The sequence below is a fragment of the Oncorhynchus mykiss genome, unplaced genomic scaffold (genome assembly GCF_057628025.1).
Source record: "Oncorhynchus mykiss isolate SJ-2025 unplaced genomic scaffold, ASM5762802v1 scaffold96, whole genome shotgun sequence".
Taxonomy (NCBI): domain Eukaryota; kingdom Metazoa; phylum Chordata; class Actinopteri; order Salmoniformes; family Salmonidae; genus Oncorhynchus; species Oncorhynchus mykiss.
In genome coordinates this window covers 2,035,732-2,048,344 of record NW_028322095.1, presented here as the reverse complement: position 1 = coordinate 2,048,344, position 12,613 = coordinate 2,035,732, and the positions used below count along the sequence as shown (strand labels likewise).

At 44.7% G+C, this 12,613-nt stretch overlaps 1 long non-coding RNA gene and 1 pseudogene across 1 annotated transcript; both read left to right on the top strand.

The window, feature by feature from the left end:
- The first annotated feature begins 723 nt into the window (after nt 1-723).
- LOC149970082 (uncharacterized) lies at nt 724-1,473 on the top strand (annotated as a pseudogene).
- A 5,537-nt stretch (nt 1,474-7,010) lies between these two features.
- Nucleotides 7,011-8,783, top strand: LOC149970081 (uncharacterized). Its single transcript, XR_016493787.1, has 2 exons — nt 7,011-7,075; nt 8,579-8,783. It is a non-coding gene; the product is annotated as an uncharacterized LOC149970081 (long non-coding RNA).
- The last annotated feature ends 3,830 nt before the right edge of the window (nt 8,784-12,613 follow it).

Genomic DNA, 12,613 nt, shown 5'->3' with positions numbered 1-12,613 from the left:
GTCAGGGACAAAGGGGGGTTGTTGTGGAAATTGAGGGGGGTGGAGTTAGTAGTCTTTTGGCAGCATGACCCTGCGACCCCCCATGAAATAACACAAGGTGATCTTCCTTCTGAAAGGAATGTTGTCCAGGTCCTCCACTGACACCCTCTTGTTGCCCCTGACGCTGCTCTCCTCCTGGTCGTACATGGGGCACATGTAGGCGGTTCGCCTCAGGGCGTAGATGTCCACCTCGTCCTCGTCGTCCCACGGCTGGTAGGGCTGCTGGGAGGGAACGGCTGACTTGACCAGACGGGGTCTCATCATGGCCAGCTCTAGGTCACGGGGGATATGCCTCAGACCCAGGCTAGACCTCTGGACTCTGACTCCTTTAAATTACATTACATTAGGTTACATTCATTTATTAATAATTCATTTATGAATGTTTAAAAACATTAAAATCACCTTCCTGGTCGTACATCAGCAAACAACATATACAATATTGACAATATAATCAATAGACAGAATGTGTCATTGCACAAAGAGAAGTGCTGACCTTTCTTTCTCTTCTTCTTGGTCCTTTCATCCCAGGCGTTGGCACTGACAAGGGACACGTTGCCCTGGCCCAGGGAGGGTAGTAGTTTGGGCCGGGGGGCCACCGGGGGTTGGGGAACCTTTGGAGGAGGAGCATCCCTCTGGGCTCTCCTGGCCAGCAGGGGTCCTGTCTGGATGAAGGTCTCAGGCCTGATGATGTCCCTGGGTGGGCTGCTGCTCCCTCTGGCAGCCTCCTCTGGCTGGGCAGCTTTCGGCATGGAGAGAACAAACACATTGTTGCTGAATCTGCATGACTCTGAAAGGGCCGGCTCCTCCAGGGTCAGAGGGCAGGTAGGACGGGGCTCAAGCTGGACCAAGTCCACAGTGCTGGTAGTGATGCTCACAGGACAGGTAGGACGGGACTCAAGAATAACGGGACACACAGGATTACTGGGCTTCACTTTTCTCCTAGTGGTCCGTCGAGTGTTGCTAGGCCTTCCCTCAGGTCTGGAAGGCTGAACATCATGCTGGACCAGGCCAGTTGGTCTAACAGGAGGCCGTCTAGTGGGGCCCAGAGGGTTGCTAGGCCTCCCCTCAGGTTTGGAAGGCTGTACATCATGCTGGACCAGGCCAGTTGGTCTAACAAGCCGTCTATTGGGGCGTTGAGGGTTGCTAGGCCTCCCCTCAGGTCTGGATGGCTGTACATCAGGTTGGACCAGGCCAACTGGGCTAACAGGCCGTCTATTGGTGGGCCGAGGGTTGCTAGGCCTCCCCTCAGGTCTGGATGGCTGTACATCAGGTTGGACCAGGCCAACTGGGCTAACAGGCCGTCTAGTGGGGCGTCGAGGGTTGCTAGGCTTCACATCAGGTCTAGTGATGCTGACAGGGATTCTAGGTATCATTGTCTCAGGCTGGTACAGGCTCTCTGGGCTGTTGGGCCGGGAATCAGGCAGAAGCTTGTAGTTCTTCAGAACCTCAGTGAAGGAGAGCTCCTTGTTGCGCCTGCGTCTGTTGGTTTTGGCAGGTAGCTGGGAGTTGCTGCTGTTAAACCAACCGGGAGACTCATGACATCCATCCTGGACAGGTACCAGGGACTGGAGGTCTCTCCTCTTTCTGTGGGCAGCTGTGGGCCTCTTGGGCCTGATTTCGTCAGGAGGGGGAGCACGAGGTACAACATGCAGGGAGGGGAACGCTGAGGGCCTGAAAGAGGAGGCCATCACTGGGGCCTGGCTGACCTCTTCTCTCTCCAGCAGCACTCTGTTAGAAGGACAGAGTAGCGGAACACCGATGGACCTTGGTCCTCCAGACCCATTCAGGTTGGGCCTCCTATTCATCATTCACTGGTCTGCAGGATTCTAATCAGAATGCTCCTTCTAGTCTTGAATACTTGGAATAGGAAGTGGCTTTCAGCACCATTAAACTCTATAAAAAGAGAGTCAAAGAAACATCTTTGTTTAGTATTTGGGGAAATTTTTAAAAAGATTTTAATGTCTCATCTAATTTCATCACTTTCAGTTCTGAGTTGAAATAATTATTTGGGACAAGATATATTCATTAAAATGTAACAAGTTTGTTCAATTCATTTCTAATAGCCTAGATATAACTGGTGCTCAATAAAACTATCCCCTCATTTATCTGATAAACAGACAGACGGGCGTACTTACCGTTCACCTTGCAGTTCAATCAGCTAATGATCCTCATTTCACCAGTGGCAGCTTGGTGTTTGAACATTACGTCATCAGAGGCATGTTATATTGTGACGCAACAATGCCAAGCATCAACCTTTCCTGTCATGGCTGCCCCTGTAGTTTAATATGTCAACGAAGTGTATTAATCAATCAGACAATCAAACCATCAATGAATGACTGAATTAGTGAAGCAATTTCTAATAAATCAGCTTAAGTGTACTGACATCATTTATGGACGAGACTAACAATTACGAAAACGCATCAAATCAATGATGCGTAAAAGTTCGTAAACAAACCATTTTAGTGAGTCAATAAACTATCCAAGACTTTGGACGAGGTATATTTGTCCCAATACTGTAGAGCAGGTTACTTCTATATGAGGAACCTGCGACCAGAAAGACTGTTCTGCCGTTTTATAGAAAATAATCCAACAGCCATCTTCTGCATAAGCGTTTTACTCTTTCCTGTGTTCATCTCCCTCGACTAGATATATCTATTCTGTGGCCACCACACGTTTTATATGTCATGTTTGTCTTGTAGCTGACAGTGGGGTGAAGACAGGAGCGCAGTTCAGCTGACACGAAGGCGCGGACTGGAGGAATCCGACATGGAGACCTGACGCCACTTTCTGATTGGCCTACTTTAAAATGAACATAAATATTATCGTAACATACTGGAGGTTGGGCTCAGTGTTCAAGTGTTGGTTTTACACATGTTGATATAGAGAAATATAGTCTAATAGTGGATCGTCCTTCTGCAGTGTTGGTTTTACACATGTTGATATCGAGAAATATAGTCTAATAGTGGATCGGCCTTCTGCAGTGTTGGTTTTACACATGTTGATATCGAGAAATATAGTCTAATAGTGGATCGGCCTTCTGCAGTGTTGGTGGTGTAAATACAACTGCTGATGTGTTTTGGCCTGTATTATTTTTATTTTTTTAAATATTTCGGGAATTCCTTCTCATTTATTAACCAATGACTTATTCAATAATTCGTATATTTATTTAGCTTATCTTGTTTACCTATGGCCTGACCATAGAAATAAGAATGAATAGAACAGACATGGAAGCTCTAACCCTGGCAATTGACTGGTATTTATATTTATTTAGGATCCACATCCATTCTTGCCAAGGCTGCAGCTACTCTTCCTGGAGTCCAGCAACATTAAGGCAGTTACGGTGCATTCGGAAAGTTTTCAGATCCCTTGACTTTTCTACATTTTGTTACGTTACAGCCTTAATCTAAAATAGATATTTTTTAACCTCGTTGTTTCCCTAATCAATATACACACAATACTCCATAATGACAACGTAAAAACACGTTAGACATTTTTTCACATTCATAAACTTTATTTAATAAAAGTATTTAGACTCTTTACTATGAGACTCGAAACTGAGCTCAGGTGGATCGTGTTTCCATTGATCATCCTAGAGATGTTTCTACAACTTGATTGGAGTCCACCTGTGTTAATTCAATTGATTGGACATGATTTTGGAAAGGCACACACCTGTCTTTATAAGCTCCCACAGTTATCAGTGCATGTCAGAGAAAAAACCAAGCCATGAGGTTGAAGGAATAGTCCATAGAGCTCCGAGACAGGATTATATGGGCAGACGGAAACCACTCCTCAGTAAAAGACACATGACAGCCCGCTTGGAATTTGCCAAAAGGCACCTAAAGAGTCTCAGACCATGAGAAACAAGACTGGGGCGAAGGTACACTTTCCAACGGGACAATGAACCTAATCACACAGCCAAGACAACACAGGAGTGGCATCGGGACTTGAATCTGAATGTCCTCGAGTGTCCTTTGCCTTGATGACAGCTTGCACACTTAAAAAAAAACGTGGATCAGCTTAATATTGCGATAAGATTGTTGCTTCCATCATTGTCATTGTCTGCATCATTTCCAATCCCCCATATATTTTTGGGGGGTAAAAATATATATCCATATACACATATTCATACCTATATAGATATACTTTTGAAAATAATATACCTTATTTATTCCCCCCAAACCCTACCACCCTTCCCCCCAATTGGAGTAAACTAATAAACTATAACACTTAGGCTTCTACCTTCAGTTTATACATCTTATACACATTTTACAGACACAATCTATTTTACAATAGTTATATTTAGTTTGTTTTTAGTTCTATTTCTGATGTCCATCCAGTTTGATTTCTATTTGTAACTGTGCTATTTCACAACATTTCTGAACCTTTCTACATTTTAATGACCCGTATATTTTACATTGGTTATCTTGTTATTAGTCCCACCCTTCAGCTCCATCCAACCCCTCCCATCGATCTCTCAACACCATCCATTTTGGATTTCTATTTGCCATATCACACATCACATATCAACTGTGATGTGATGCTTCACAAAAGTTCTGAAACCTTTCTATTCTCATAGCTTCTACAGATTATAAAAATAAAATAAAAACATTTTTGCTAAATTAATTATATTATTGATTGATTATGGCTTTTGAAATCACCCAGTATTGCTCTCTGCAGCGTTAGTTCAAGGCAAATGTTGCAATTATTCAGCCTTCCTGGACCTGGATCAAAATAAATGATCTAATGACTGCCTCCTCACAGTAAAATCTGCAGAGCTGGGAAGACTGTATCCCCCCATATATATATATATATAACATTTGATCGGTTGCGAGAATTTTGTATAGTAATTTAAACTGAAAAATTCGAAGTTTTGAATCCGCGGTTGTTTTGCATATCAATTCATAAACCATGTGCCATGGAATGGGTTCATCGAAAATCTCTTCCCAACTATTTTGCCATTTATATGGCACAGCTGTCAGTTTTTTGGTCCTTCAATTAAATTGGTAAATGTTTTTATTTATCACACTTTTCTTTAACCATTTACGTTCTTTAATACAGGGCCGACATACAAGTTCCTTACTTTCCCCCCTTCTACTTGCCTCTTCCATTTTTGTGGTAATGCTGCAATTAGTTGGTTGTAATTTTGGGTAGAGCAGACATTTCCATATGTCTGTGTTAGATGCATGTGTGACACAACTCCACCAGTCCTATTTATGATATCATTCACTGAAATTATACCTTTTTTAAATATTTATTCGAAAAAATGTTTTTTTAATCAATTAGTATTGTATTATTTGTTCTGTCTTTTCAAGTGGATTAAACTGAAATTACAACCAATTTTCTAAGGCTTGTTTAAAAAAAGAACGATATTTAGGAGATTATTTCCTTTTCAAACAACCGAAAGTGAGCAGGTGTAATCTGAATAAAGGGGAAAAGGCCATTCTCGAACATAGGATGAGACATTCCTACCAATTTACTAGAGAACCAGTTTGGATTTAAGTATAACTTTTGTATGAGTGATGCCTTTAGTGAGAGGTCTAATGCTCTAATATTGTAATGACCTGACTAGATCATAAAGGAACAATTGTCCAGACAGAGGGTTGAGTTTAAGAATTTACGGTTTATTAACCCAACTTCACACAGGCTACTGTTTGGCCGCAGCCCACGACAAATAAATGAAGGATACCCTATAAACCAACCGTGACCTTCTCTTGTGAAAGACAGACATAAGAGAGAGAGAACAACGTCTAAACCTGGTCTTAACTTCCAATGCTCCCTGCCCAACCCCCCTCCACGCCTCTCCACCAACCACCAGGAAGCCCGGCATCAGAACGCTCCAGGCATTCCTGTGATTGGCAGATAGCAGGTTGATTGGCATGTCGAACCCCGCGAACACTGGCTACTGGTAAGTACAACACAACCAACTAATAGACTAACACATAACACACAGCTGTCTGTCTGGGTCGCTATAATATTTAATAATATCTGTCCTCCGAATTCATATTTGTTATATACTATAAAAAATGACCCACGGGTTTAGTAAATATTGCAAAAGAAAATCTATGATTTTTACTAAAAACGTTTCAACAGACGTCGTCTTGATCTTTCTCCTCTGGAAAGGCCATGTGGCAGGTAACGACCAAACTATCACTTGGAATGTAGTTTGGATTTCTTTACACATATTTTCAACGAAATGTCAAAAAATATTCGTTAAATAATATTCTTCAAGTACGAAAAGCCTTTAGTTAATTATATCGCCAGAGTAAGTTATATATTTGCACGTTGATAAACTACCTAGTTAACTAGTGGTGGGCATGCTACTAACTAGTAAGTTAGCAGGTCATTTACTTGCCTCAGTGCTGTTTATAACTTTTGTCATTTTTGTGTACGTTTCATATGAACAGAAATAGCATTGTAACATATTAGCTACCTAGCTTACCAAAAAATGCATCGTCAGCAACATTACAGTAGAGCTGAACACATGTGCCCCTGCAAGGTAATGTTTGCCTGCTATAGGCAAGCTACCCAGGAAGAGACAGGTAGGAACAATATGTAGCTAGATGGCTAACTACACCTAGCTATCTAACTACACCTAGCTAGCTAACTACACCTAGCTAGCTAACTACACCTAGCTATCTAACTACACCTAGCTATCTAACTACACCTAGCTAGCTAACTACACCTAGCTATCTAACTACACCTGTCCTGGCAGAAACCTTCTTGTTGTTCACGTATTCACAACATGTTCAAGGCAGCACTGCCAACGTTGACCTTGTGCAGTAGTTATCTAGTCAAAATCTAACAGCCAAACTAGCTAAATGAAATCATTGGTCTGGCTAGTAAGATAGATAACAAGCAGCTCTTCCAAGTCAGTGTGGATTTCTGTTTTCTAGCTAGCTATCTAAAGCATAAGTCCTTTGAGTGTTATTTTCCTGACATTGTCATAGGTTTTAATACAACTTCTCTTCTTTAGGTATAGGTGTTCAGACGTTCCTGAGTACTGGACAGACCATATTTTCCAGAATACATTGAAAAGGTATGTCAATATATTAAAATGTCTGTGTTTTCATTGTAACTCACATAAGGGCTTGTAGGGCCCCATTATTTCCGCAATGTTGAAAACTCAAGACGGAATCCAGAAATTGACACAGAATACAGGTTCCCCTCGGACAGGATACACAGGATATTTTTTTTATTTTACAGTAACTTAACATTAGTGTGAATAATAGGTATTAGATATATATATTTTTTATTTTGCCTTTATTTAACCAGGTAGGCCAGTTGAGAACACCTTTATTTAACCAGGTAGGCTAGTTGAGAACAAGTTCTCATTTTTCAACTGCGACCTGGCCAAGATAAAGCAAAGCAGTTCGACACAGACAACAACACAGAGTTACACATGGAATAAACACACAGTCAATATTACAGTAGAAAAGGAAAACAAATTCTATATACAGTGAGTGTAAATGAGGTAAGATAAGGCAGTAAATAGGCCATGGTGGTGAAGTAATTACAATATAGCAATTAAACACTGGACTGTTAGATGTGCAGAAGATGAATGTGCAAGTAGAGATGCTTGCACAGGAGCAAAATAATTACAGTATGGGGATGAGGTAGATGGATGGGCTGTTTACAGATTTGTTATGTACAGGTGCAGTGATCTGTGAGCTGCTCTGACAGCTGGTGCTTAAAGCTAGTGAGGGAGATATGAGTCTCCAGCTTCAGTGATTTTTGCAGTTCGTTCCAGTCATTGGCAGCAGAGACCTGGAAGGAAAGGATGAATTGGCTTTGGGGGTGACCAGAGAGATATACCTGCTGGAGCGCGTGCTACAGGTGGGTGCTGCTATGGTGACCAGTGAGCTGAGATAAGGTGGGGCTTGACCTAGCAGAGACTTGTAGATGACCTGGAGCCAGTGGGTTTGGCGACGAGAGTGAAGCGAGGGCCAGCCAACGAGAGCATACAGGTCGCAGTGGTGGATAGTATATGGGGCTTTGGTGACAAAACGGATGGCACTGTGATAGACCGCATCCAATTTGTTGAGTAGAGGGTTGGAGGCTATTTTATAAATTACATCGCCAAAGTCGAGGATCGGTTGGATGGTCAGTTTTACGAGGGTATGTTTGGCAGCATGAGTGAAGGATGCTTTGTTGCGAACTAGGAAGCCGATTCTAGATTTAAATTTTGGATTGGAGATGCTTAATGTGAGTCTGGAAGGAGAGTTTACAGTCTAACCAGACACCTAGGTATTTGTAGTTATCCACATATTCTAAGTCAGAGCCGTCCAGAGTAGTGATGCTGGAGGGGTATTTTATATACTGTATTTTAAATCAACCAAATGGATTGAACACGTTATTAACCCACTGTTCCTGACTTGCCTAGTTAAATGAAGGATAAACAACAAAACAAACTATTATAGTTTTCACAATTATTTCATGTGATGGGAGGACCAAGAAGAAGAAAGGTTAGCACTTCTCCTTGTGTAATAACACGTTTTCATTATACCACTGGCTGTAACTGTGTGATAACGATTGATTTCAGGAAAACGCCAAGGAGTGTGGAGATGCATCGCAGATCTACCTGTCTGTTTCTCTCTTCCTCACCTGTCTCACTGCCTCCTTCACCTGTCTCAAGACCTCCACGCTGGTCTTCCGATGACAGACAGACAGCTACCTAGCCTAAACCCCGCCCCCTCTGAATCGGTATCTCCCTGGAATGTTCCAGAATGCCTGATCTTGGCATGCCTGCTGCTGTTTGCGTTATCCTTATCAATCAATATGACTATATGATTTAAGTTATGATATTGATCATTTGGGCTGTTGGACTGAGAGGAATAAGCTGTTGACTGACTCCATGTTTGATGACTTTACAATCACATAGAGCTGTTGACTGACTCCATGTTTGATGACTACAATCACAGAGAGCTGTTGACTGACTCCATGTTTGATGACTACAATCACATAGAGCTGTTGACTGACTCCATGTTTGATGACTACAATCACAGAGAGCTGTTGACTGACTCCATGTTTGATGACTACAATCACATAGAGCTGTTGACTGACTCCATGTTTGATGACTACAATCACAGAGAGATGTTGACTGACTCCATGTTTGATGACTACAATCACAGAGCTGTTGACTGACTCCATGTTTGATGACTACAATCACAGAGAGCTGTTGACTGACTCCATGTTTGATGACTACAATCACAGAGAGCTGTTGACTGACTCCATGTTTGATGATTAAATCTACGCACCACAAACACATCAAGTATCTACTATTAAATGTGGGCTGGGTTTTCACTGTTGGAAATGGATGGACTGCTTCAGGAAAAACCTTCAAGTCACATATCATATATGCAATCTAAGACTTACTAAACCAGTTGACTTAGTTGGCTTACTGCAACACAAGAACCATTACTGACCACCTACTTCTGTGATGGACTACTAGGTGAAACAGCCATTCTGTTAGAAGGAACAACGTTACAATGTGATGGACTACTAGGTGAAACAGTCATTCTGTTAGAAGGAACAACGTTACAATGTGATGGACTACTAGGTGGAACAGCCATTCTGTTAGAAGGAACAACGTTACAATGTGATGGACTACTAGGTGGAACAGCCATTCTGTTAGAAGGAACAACGTTACAATGTGATGGACTACTAGGTGAAACAGTCATTCTGTTAGAAGGAACAACGTTACAATGTGATGGACTACTAGGTGAAACAGTCATTCTGTTAGAAGGAACAACGTTACAATGTGATGGACTACTAGGTGAAACAGCCTCTCAAAACTCCAAAGATTGTATTTTCTTCAACACTTTGTTTTTATTCCTGTAATGCTTCAGGGAAATGTAAAGACAAGGTCCTGGACAGTAACAGGATTGTTGTCTTTCTGTCTGAGACTCTGTCATCATAGAGATCTAGTAGTTTATTTAGATCAGGGTTGGGGTCAATTCCTTTACATTTCAGGAAGTAAACTGAAAGTCCAATTCCAATTTTCCTCAATGCCACTATGAGAAAATGTCAGTTTACTTCCTGAATTGACTGTATTGACATTGAACTGACCCCAACACTGATCTAGAGATAAGAGACTGTAGTCCTCGAGGGGGAGAAGAGGTAAGGGGAGGCAGGGAGCAGCGTTCCTCTTGGGGGAGTAGTGGGGATGGGAGGCAGAGTGCAGGGGTCCTCTTGGGTGAGTAGTGGTGAGGGGAGACCGAGGACAGCCCAGCCTGGTGTATCAGAGATGAGGGGAGACAGAGGACAGCCCAGTCTGATCACTGGAGGTTGTCTTGCTACAGAGATGGTCTATAGAAAGCCTTTTAGTAGCTGACATTCCTAACCTCAACTGAGAGGGTCTCTGTTCCTCTGATGGCCCTGTTGGTGTCCACTCTGTCTCTCTGTGTGTGTCCTGTTCTTCGCTGTCAGGGACAAAGGGGGGTTGTTGTGGAAATTGAGGGGGGTGGAGTTAGTAGTCTTTTGGCAGCATGACCCTGCGACCCCCCATGAAATAACACAAGGTGATCTTCCTTCTGAAAGGAATGTTGTCCAGGTCCTCCACTGCCACCCTCTTGTTGCCCCTGACGCTGCTCTCCTCCTGGTCGTACATGGGGCACATGTAGGCTGTTCGCCTCAGGGCGTAGATGTCCACCTCGTCCTCGTCGTCCCACGGCTGGTAGGGCTGCTGGGAGGGAACGGCTGACTTGACCAGACGGGGTCTCATCATGGCCAGCTCTAGGTCACGGGGGATATGCCTCAGACCCAGGCTAGACCTCTGGACTCTGACTCCTTTAAATTACATTACATGAGGTTACATTCATTTATTAATAATTCATTTATGAATGTATTAAAACATAACAATCATCTTCCTGGTCGTACATCAGCAAACAACATACATTATACAATATTAACAATATATTCATAGACAGAATGTGTCATTGCACAAAGAGAAGTGCTGACCTTTCTTTCTCTTCTTCTTGGGCTTTTCATCCCAGGCGTTGGCACTGACAAGGGACACGTTGCCCTGGCCCAGGGAGGGCAGCAGTTTGGGCCGGGGGGCCACCGGGGGTTTGGGGACCTTCTTTGGAGGAGGAGCATCCCTCTGGGCTCTCCTGGCCAGCAGGGGTCCTGTCTGGACGAAGTCCTCGGGCCTGATGATGTCCCTGGGTGGGCTGCTGCTCCCTCTGGCAGCCTCCTCTGGCTGGGCAGCTTTCGGCATGGAGAGAACAAACACATTGTTGCTGAATCTGCATGACTCTGAAAGGGCCGGCTCCTCCAGGGTCAGAGGGCAGGTAGGACGGGACTCAGGCTGGACCAGGTCCACAGTGCGGGTAGTGATGCTCACAGGACAGGTAGGACGGGACTCAAGAATAACGGGACACACAGGATTACTGGGCTTCACTTTTCTCCTAGTGGTCCGTCGAGTGTTGCTAGGCCTTCCCTCAGGTCTGGAAGGCTGAACGTCATGCTGGACCAGGCCAGTTGGTCTAACAGGAGGCCGTCTAGTAGGGCCCACAGGGTTGCTAGGCCTCCCCTCAGGTTTGGAAGGCTGTACATCATGCTGGACCAGGCCGACTGGGCTAACAGGCCGTCTAGTGGGGCCCAGAGTGTTGCTAGGCCTCCCCTCAGGTCTGGAAGGCTGAATATCATGCTGGACCAGGCCGACTGGTCTAACAGGCCGTCTAGTGGGGCCCAGAGTGTTGCTAGGCCTCCCCTCAGGTCTGGAAGGCTGAATATCATGCTGGACCAGGCCAACTGGTCTAACAGGCCGTCTAGTGGGGCCCACAGGGTTGCTAGGCCTCCCCTCAGGTTTGGAAGGCTGTACATCATGCTGGACCAGGCCAACTGGGCTAACAGGCCGTCTATTGGTGGGCCGAGGGTTGCTAGGCCTCCCCTCAGGTCTGGATGGCTGTACATCAGGTTGGACCAGGCCAACTGGGCTAACAGGCCGTCTATTGGTGGGCCGAGGGTTGCTAGGCCTCCCCTCAGGTCTGGAAGGCTGTTCATCAGGCTGGACCAGGCCAGTTGGTCTAACAGGCCGTCTAGTGGGGCGTTGAGGGTTGCTAGGCCTCCCCTCAGGTCTGGAAGGCTGTTCATCAGGCTGGACCAGGCCAGTTGGTCTAACAGGCCGTCTAGTGGGGCCCAGAGTGTTGCTAGGCCTCCCCTCAGGTCTGGAAGGCTGTTCATCAGGCTGGACCAGGCCAGTTGGTCTAACAGGCCGTCTAGTGGGGCGTCGAGGGTTGCTAGGCCTCACATCAGGTCTACTGATGCTGACAGGGATTCTAGGTATCATTGTCTCAGGCTGGTACAGGCTCTCTGGGCTGTTGGGCCGGGAATCAGGCAGAAGCTTGTAGTTCTTCAGAACCTCAGTGAAGGAGAGCGCCTTGTTGCGCCTGCGTCTGTTGGTTTTGGCAGGTAGCTGGGAGTTGCTGCTGTTAAACCAACCGGGAGACTCATGACATCCATCCTGGACAGGTACCAGGGACTGGAGGTCTCTCCTCTCTCTGTGGGCAGCTGTGGGCCTCTTGGGCCTGATTTCGTCAGGATGGGGAGCACGAGGTACAACATGCAGGGAGGG